The sequence below is a fragment of the Helianthus annuus genome, chromosome 5, assembly GCF_002127325.2.
Source record: "Helianthus annuus cultivar XRQ/B chromosome 5, HanXRQr2.0-SUNRISE, whole genome shotgun sequence".
Classification (NCBI taxonomy): domain Eukaryota; kingdom Viridiplantae; phylum Streptophyta; class Magnoliopsida; order Asterales; family Asteraceae; genus Helianthus; species Helianthus annuus.
In genome coordinates, this window is record NC_035437.2 from 170,782,469 (window position 1) to 170,792,018 (window position 9,550).

Genomic DNA, 9,550 nt, shown 5'->3' on the forward strand with positions numbered 1-9,550 from the left:
AAAGAGTTTGGATCCCCGCCATCCAATACCTATGGGCATTGAAGGAGATCCTACTAAATTTGACCCAGGTCCCAAGCAGGACCTCTAAACGCTGAACAAGGGCAAGACCCTTACCAAACCGTTCCCTTAACCCCCGACCAGGTAGCCAACATACCTCCATATAGACCGTGGAGATATGAATGGTGAAAATCTTTTATTTTATATAGACAGTAAAATAACGCCAAGACACCACGGACAAACGATAAGGAAAGATCACCTTCAACATAAGTAACTAGTTATTAAAGTCATTAATACAAAACCAAATAAAAAGTGCAAAAGATTAAAAATAAAAAGTATTATACTAAACACTTGTCTTCACCAAGTGATGTAAGAGACTTAGGCAAACATGGCCTTCATTGTCAAGAACTCTTACGATCAATCTTGGATCCCGAGACGACTCACACACTCTACGATGGACAATGGATGATGGTGTTATGGTGGTGGTGGGTGGTGGATGAGGTGTGAGAGAGGTGGTGTGCCAAGGGATGAGAGAGAATGAATCCAAGCTCCTCTATTTATAGGCTGAACAGAAGGCTGGACACGGCCCCGTGTCCGCTGGACACGGCCCCGTGCCCGCCTGACACTCTCTCTCTTCATTAATTGTAATTGCGAATTACAATTAATGCGCCTGCTGTACTTTCACCACGCCCCCGTGCTCGCTGGACACGGCCCCGTGGTGGGCAATGGAAGCTTCTACTGGTTTGTCTTTTCTGCTGCTTCCTGGGCACGCCCCCGTGTTCGCTGGACACGGGGCGTGTTCAGACTCTGTTTCCTTCTTTTTGCCTTGGGAGGTGCCGTTGAGGGTCCGGGCAGTCCACTTTTGTTCCTTTTCTTGTATTTATGGTAGAATTAGTGGTCTTTTTGCTTCTTTTGTGATTTTGAGCTCATTTCATCCTGAAAATACAAAAGGAAGACAAAAACACTCTTTTTCCAACATTAGTACTTAAAAAGGGTTAGTTTTATGCCTTAATTGATGTGTTTTATATGTTGCATTTTACACACATCAAATACCCCCACACTTGAACTTTTGCTTGTCCTCAAGCAAAACTCTTTAAATGTGGCTTACACTCCCAAATGGAATAGGTAGAAGAGAAGTTTTTTAGCTTGTCCTAGAGTGTCGGGAATCCAAGGTTTTTATAGGTTTTATTTTTAGTTATTTACAATCCTATTCGTTATGATTTATTTTGAACTTTTCACAAGATAAATTACTTATTCGGGCATAACATGTTTTATTAAAATTCCATTTATATACAAGTTCACATACCTCACGGGAGATCACTCAACACTCGGCCGAAGGTGTATATTTTAGTGAATCACTCGAGAGCGGCACGGAACTTACGTCTTTCCATAGGCTTGCCAAGCAATCAATCCTCCTCCTTTTTAACTTTTTACCTTTGTAAATATCAAGAGGACTTTTTGGGTGAAGGCTTGGGTTTAAAGGTGGGTGGTTGGTTAGTGGTTAGTAAAAAAAAAGGGCGAAAATCGTAACAAGTGTCGGTTTTCGTAAAATACCTTGTTTTTAGTGACTTATTATTTTTGAAGTATTTCTCCAAACAAGCTTTTGTAGCTTTTGTTTGTTTTTGACTTCATATAAGATTTTTTTTTTTTTTTTTTGATGTCACATGAAAGGGCAAGTTGACGAAAAACCGAGCTTGTTACTAAAATAAAAGAAAAAAAATGAAAAAGGTTCTTGGTGGGTAAAAAAAAAATTGTTTTGGGGTAATGAAATGAAAGGTTTAGGCTCAAAGGGGTTTTCTAGGGGGATTTTTGGGTAGGTAAAAAAAATGAAAAATAATGGTTTTGAAAAAAAAAATAGTTAGTCCTAATGCCTCCATCATTTACTTACTTGGGTTTAAGTTGGTAAGGACCGGGAATGTATTGTTGTGGCAAGTTCTAGATTTGTAAGGACCGAGCGGCTATTCACACAAGAAACGAAAAATGAGCATTTAATCTAAATATGTGTATTTTTATGCTCAATAAAGGCTCAAAACTCACTTTTGTGGGAATGGGTTTTTAATGTGACCAAGCATATATAATCGAATTTTAAACTAGACTTGTTATGCCGTTTCATAATTTTCTTATGTTGGTTCCTTTTTTTTATCACGACGCTATCGGTTGTAAACTTGTAAAAATATAACCTTTTTAGAACTTGTTATTCCTAACTTAAACCAAGACAAATAAATAAAAAAAAAGAAAAAGTTTTTTGAAAAAATTTGGGGTGTTTAGCGGTTCCAATAGAGTTTTGTGTAAGGCTTGTGTTTAGGATTTTGCAAAATTTCAAGGTTTTAGCATCCCCCCACACTTAAATTACACATTGTCCTCAATGTGTCCAAAAATAATATTTTTGGTTGATTAGAATGTATAAAAGTGTGTTAAAAAGCAAAGATTTATGTTACTGGCAGTCTGGACACGGCCCCGTGTTCACCGGGCACGGCCCCGTGGTCAAGTGCCAGTAACAAAAATTTCAGAATTGAAACAGAAGCCTGGACACGGGGGCGTGTCCGCTGAACACGGCCCGTGTCCAGTTACCTGAACTGGGTGATTTTTCTGCAGGGGTTCAGCACGGGGCCGTGTTGGTTGAGCACGGCCCGTGTTGAGCCTTCTGTGACGGAGATTTTTGTCGGGTTGCTCTGTTCTTTGTGCATGGTTCCATTTTTCTCGTTCCCTTTTTCATCCATTACCACCAGGAGTGTGTTTTATTCTGCAAAAATTAAAAGATTAAACTAAACTAAACTAAGGATAGATCCGCGGAATGCCTCCGTGGTGCGCCACGTTTATAAGGGTCCTTGGCTAGACCCGATTCCTGGTTATATCTCTTCTGAGTGGAGTGCCTTGCTTCCCAAGTTACACCGTCGGAGAGCGGCATCCAAGCTTGAATCAATAACCTTCATGTAATTGACTGGGTCGTCGTCCTCTATTTTCTTCCCAACTCCGAACTTCACCTCATCGTCCCCATACCTCAAAGTCAGTGTCCCTTCATTCATGTCTACCACTGCTTGTGCTGTGGCAAGGAAGGGTCTCCCTAGGATAAGGGGGACCTCGGTGTCTTCCTCCATGTCGAGTATGACAAAGTCAACGGGATAGACGAATTTGCTTACCCTTACCAAGACATTCTCGATGACACCTTGTGGGAATTTGACTGATCGATCAGCGAGTTGTATGCTTATTTTTGTAGGGCTCGTGGTTCCCAAGCCAAGCCTTTTGAACATTGATGAGGGCATGAGGTTAATGCTAGCCCCTAAGTCGGCCAAGGCATTGCGAACGGGTGATTCCCCTATTGAACATGGAATCGTGAAACTTCCGGGATCGATTTTCTTTTGGGGTAGTTTATTGAGTACGAGGGCAGAGCATTCTTCGCCTAAATTAACTAATTGCAAATTTTCAATTTTCTTTTTATGTGTAAGGAAGTCCCTCATAAATTTAGAGTATTTGGGCATTTGGGTTAGGACTTCGATAAAAGGAATATTGACATGCAATTGTTTTAACAAACTTTCGAATTTTGCGAATTGCTCATTGGTTTTTTGACGAATTAACCTACCGGGGTATGGAACTCGAGGAGCCTTGGTAGGTTCTGGTGATGGAGGAGAGTTCTTTTCCTGCAGATGTGTTGGCATTGTTTCTTCCGTTGGTTGAGTTACTTCTGCAGGCCCTACGGTGCGGTTTCGTAGTGTGATGAGGTGAACTTGCGCCTTTGGGTTTGTTTCGGTATTGCTAGGTAATGCGCCTTGCGGTCTCTCGGAAAAATTTTGTGCTAGTTGATTTATTTGTTTTTCTATGTTTTGAATGCTAGCTTGTTGATTCCTAAAATTAGATTCTAATTGTAGAAATCTTTCCGAGTTTTTCTTATCAGTGTCGGAGACGAGGCGAGATATAGTATCTTCGAGCCTTTCTCGTCCACCTTGTTGTTGAGTGAAATTTTGTGACTCATTTCTTGATTGCTGAAAGTTTGTTCGTTGGGTTTGTTGGTTACTACTATTGCCGGTTTCCCTCCAACCAAGGTTTGGGTGGTTTCGCCATCCTTGGTTGTAAGTTCCCGTTGGAGGACCCGACGGCCTAGGTCTATTATCAATGTAGTTTACCATTTCTTGTTGATCGTCCGTTTCTTTCATGCAACTCCAATTTTCATGTGACCCACCACACCCTTCACAAGCCATAACCGAGACTGTTTTTGTCATTTCTAGTTTTTTTATTTTTGAAGAAAGGGCCTCGATTTGGGCTTGTAAAGAGGTGCTTTCGTCGACCTTATGGGCGCCCGGGGCGATAGACTTATTTCCCCGGGGAGTGTGCCATTGAAAATTGGTTTGAGCAATTTCCTCAATTTGATTATATATTTCGTGTGGGCGTCGATTACCTAAAAGTCCCCCGGAGCTAGAATCAAGTGTCTGCCTAGTGTGTGGCAACAATCCATTGTAGAAAGTGGATACTTGTTGCCATATTGCGAGGCCATGATGGGGACACTTGCGTAATAGCTCCTTGAACCTTTCCCATGTTTCATATAAGGATTCCCCGTCCTCTTGTGAGTATGTATTAATTTCAGCCATTAATTTAGCAGTTTTAGAAGGAGGGAAATACTTATATAGAAACTTTTGGGCTAGTTCATCCCAGGTGTTTACCGATCCAGCTGGGAGGGTGTTGAGCCAAGCTTTCGCTCGGTCTTTTAGTGAGAACGGAAACATACGGAGGCGTATGGCGTCGTTTGATGCTCCATTGATCCGAAAGGTATCACATATTTCTAAGAAATTAGTTATATGTAGATGAGGATCCTCGTCCGCAAGCCCGTGGAAGGTTGCGGAGTTTTGGAGCATTTGTATCAAATGCGGTCGGAGCTCGAAGTTATTGGCTTCGACATTTGGAGCATTGATAGCGGCGCCTAGATTACCTACGGTGGGCCGTAGATAATCCATAAGGGTACGTTGGTCCGCCATTGTGGGTGGATCACCCGAAACCTTCTCTTGGTTTTTGGCTTTTAACCTTTTTCTGAGAAAGCGTTCGGGTTCTTCTAGCGGTTCTTTTATGTCTTTATTGGAACTGGAGCTCATACACTACGTGAGGATGGTGTCGGGTTCCAAGTCCTGCAATAAAAACAAAAAAGAATGTCGGTCAGAAGGTTCACCACGGCCCCGTGTTGAGCGAACACGGCCCCGTGGTCGGAAATACAGTGATTGTTTTCCAAATCCCAGTTACTGGAAGTTGGACACGGCCCCGTGTTGCACCGGCACGGCCCCGTGGTCAGCCTTCTGTAACTTGAAAAACAAAAACTGCCAGTAACTTTGCTGAGCACGGCCCGTGTCCGACCAGGCACGGCCCCGTGCTGAGCTCTGCAGAAGCTAAAAATCTAAAAAAAAATCCTAAAAAATTTAAAAAATAAAAATATGATTAGGCCGTTGATTCCTAACTTTCTTAAAATCCTTGTGTCCCCGGCAGCGGCGCCAAAAACTTGATGCGTGTTAGTGTATATATGTTTTTAGATATATATTAAAGCCCTTTTTACACTTTTAGCCAAGTTTTAAATTTATAAAACACGATATTTACTAACACTAAACACACATATGGGCAAGTGCACCCATCGTGGACGTAGTATAGTGTTGGTAAGATACCGAGGTCGTCCAAGGACACAAGAGCTTTTAATACCGGTTTATCCTCAACGTCTAATCAAATCAAAAAGGTTAGAAAAATGTTTTAAACTAAGAAAAATAAAAACTAACTAAATGCTGAAAATAAAAATAAAATAAAAACAGATAGACAAGATGAATCACTTGGATCCGACACGTGTATTAGTATAACCTTTGATTATTTTCGCACTTTTGCACTTGTTTAAGAGATTATCTTAGTTATTGTAGTAGGTCCCTCTTTTGAAGGCGACGTTACCCTCAACCCAGTAGTTTGAGTCAGCAAGGATACAATCCTAAAGGGTCGGATTATTGAAAGATAATGAATTAAGTTATTAATGCAAATTGTGGTAGGCCCCGCTTCTGGCGGTGACGTTACCCTCGGCTAAGTAGTCTGAGTCAGCAGGGATACAGTCCTAAATAGCCGGGTTATAGTATTAATAGTAGTTAACTTATGAGGGGGTCAAAGAGTTTGGATCCCCGCCATCCAATACCTATGGGCATTGAAGGAGATCCTACTAAATTTGACCCAGGTCCCAAGCAGGACCTCTAAACGCTGAACAAGGGCAAGACCCTTACCAAACCGTTCCCTTAACCCCCGACCAGGTAGCCAACATACCTCCATATAGACCGTGGAGATATGAATGGTGAAAATCTTTTATTTTATATAGACAGTAAAATAACGCCAAGACACCACGGACAAACGATAAGGAAAGATCACCTTCAACATAAGTAACTAGTTATTAAAGTCATTAATACAAAACCAAATAAAAAGTGCAAAAGATTAAAAATAAAAAGTATTATACTAAACACTTGTCTTCACCAAGTGATGTAAGAGACTTAGGCAAACATGGCCTTGATTGTCAAGAACTCTTACGATCAATCTTGGATCCCGAGACGACTCACACACTCTACGATGGACAATGGATGATGGTGTTATGGTGGTGGTGGGTGGTGGATGAGGTGTGAGAGAGGTGGTGTGCCAAGGGATGAGAGAGAATGAATCCAAGCTCCTCTATTTATAGGCTGAACAGAAGGCTGGACACGGCCCCGTGTCCGCTGGACACGGCCCGTGCCCGCCTGACACTCTCTCTCTTCATTAATTGTAATTGCGAATTACAATTAATGCGCCTGCTGTGTGACAACTCGAAATTCCAAGATTTGATTTCATAGGTATTACACGAACATGTATTGACTAATTGCTTAATTGCACATTTGATTGCCATATTGTGAAACTTGTATTATGTGTTAACTAGTTAGTATGATACATGGCCCAACTTTCGAAGGATGTCCCTCGAAACATGATGCATGAATCGAAGGATGTCGAAACACATCCTTCGATCCGAAAGATCATCCTTCGGAATGATGAATCACGAAACATATCCTTCGATATGTTTCGGCCCAGTTATTCTAATGGGCTTGGCCCATTTCTGTGATACGTTTAAATACGTGAATGCATGTTAGACAACAGTTAGTTTCCGGAAAACCCTAGTTCCATTGTGTGTGTTACGGCATATAGCAGGCATATAGCAGACCTACTCTCTGTTCGAAGGAATTCATTCCGTAATCCAGATTTCCGGTTAGTGTGTGGTGTTGTTTACGATGCTTTGATTTCACGATGCTTTGATTCCATGATTTATCTATTGTCTTGCAATCTATCATTGTATGTTAATCGGATATGCATGATTATCGGATCCGTTTTGATGATGTTCAATGATAATATTTTATGAATCGGTTATGATAAACCGGATATGTATGTTAGATAGTTGAACCGAATGATGATTATGTTTACATGACACATAGATGACGATTCGGATTGGTTGATGATTGATTTTGTTACCGTTAAATGATTTCTAGGAATGATAGTAACTGTCGTAGATGATCTTGTGCCTTCTGTGTAATGTAACTGATGTGATGATGATTGTTAATGATGATGACGGCTGTAGATGATTAGGGTTTCTGTTTCTGTGATATTCGTAACTGATGGTGATATACGTAACTGTTGATTGATCGAAAGATGCTTGTAGTCGAAACATAGTTGTGACCGAAAGATATCTGTTGACCGAAAGATATCTGTTGACCGAAAGATATCTGTTGACCGAAAGATATCTGTTGACCGAAAGATATCTGTTGACCGAAAGATACCTATTGACCGAAAGATATGTGTGTGATCGAAAGATGACATAGGATTCGGAACATAACATTGGCCCGAAGGATAATTGTGGTAATTGTTTCCGAAAGATAATTGTGATTACTGTTGTCGAAAGATAGTGACTGGATTCGAAGGATGTTAGGGATTATGAACATACTTTGACTGATTGAACATATGTTGAATTAATTGTCATGCCATGCTTGGTGGTGAACATATTCGTGTAATACTACGTGTTGTGCCGATATGCAAACTGACTGCTATGTGAACAATTAACTGCATGCGTACAATTTCGAACATGAACTGATTTGTTATACGTGCATACACTAGGACGTGATTAATTACTTGTGAGTGCATAACTTAGCATACCGAGCAAACCAAGGTGAGTTCACACTCCTACTAAGGCATGGGATTCCCGGGTTGTGGGAATGGGTTAAAGGTTGTTATTGAAAGGAACGTACATATGCTTTACTAGACTGTCACCTATCATGTCCTCGGATGTCAGGACGGTTACGTAGGTTGGGATAACACCTACGGGTTCACATGCCATTCTATCCTCGGTTACGAAGGATACGCACGTAAAACCTACGTGTACGCATTACTTACTCCTATCCTCAGGTTACGAAGGATACGTGCGTAAAACCTACGCACACTTTATACACACTTCTGTTCTCGGACGAAGAACAGGGATAATAATACGAACAGTCTAGTGGTCACTTAACATGGGAAGCCCCCACCAGCATAACTTACTATCGGCCCTGTAGAGCCACCTGTTACTTACTGTTACACATTTACTTACTGTGAACTCGCTCAACTAGTTTGTTGACCATTCTGTTACATGCCTTGCAGATCGTTAGGTACTTGGAGCTTGCACTGGAGAAGCGGGTCGTTGTGGACAAGGATTCGTGGTTTCTATGCTGAACTATTATAACATTTGAACTATTTACTAGTGTTGGATTATTACTATGCTTCCGCTACACTTTAAAACAATAACATGTTTTGAACACCTTTTGTATTGAACGGATGGTTTTCTTTTATCTTACTTAATACTATATGCATGTTCAATATGATTGGTGGCTTGATCCTGGTCAGTCACGCTCCCAAGCGGTGATACTCCGCAGGTGGATTTTGGGGGTGTGACACCGACTGAAATACGCCAATTCTTGGGTTTGGCGGGTTACTACAGGCGATTTATTAAAGACTTCTCAAAGATCGCGCAACCACTCACTATGCTTACACAGAAAGGTGTCGTTTACAGATGGGGTAATACACAGGAGACCGCTTTTCAGTACTTAAAGGATAGGCTTTGCAGCGCACCTATTCTTTCATTGCCAGAGGGCACAGATGACTTCGTGGTATACTGTGATGCATCCATCCAGGGTCTTGGATGTGTGTTGATGCAACGTGATAAAGTGATAGCCTACGCTTCGCGGCAACTCAAGGTTCATGAACGGAACTACACGACGCACGATTTAGAGCTGGGAGCTGTTGTTTTCGCGCTTAAGATATGGCGACACTACCTGTACGGTACCAAGTGCACGATTTACACCGATCACAGGAGTCTCGAGCATATTCTTAAGCAAAAGGATTTGAATATGCGTCAACGGAGATGGGTTGAACTTCTGAACGACTACGAATGCGCCATCAAGTATCATCCAGGCAAGGCCAATGTTGTGGCTGATGCCCTCAGTCGGAAAGACTCTCTACCTAAGCGCGTGCGAGCGCTACAGCTTACCATTCAGTCCAGTCTTCC

General features: G+C 41.6%; 1 non-coding gene across 1 annotated transcript; it reads left to right on the forward strand.

Moving 5' to 3' along the window:
* Window positions 1-4,479: 4,479 nt before the first annotated feature.
* Window positions 4,480-4,586, forward strand: LOC118492657. The gene has a single exon (XR_004894660.1). It is a non-coding gene; the product is annotated as a small nucleolar RNA R71 (small nucleolar RNA).
* Window positions 4,587-9,550: the final 4,964 nt, after the last annotated feature.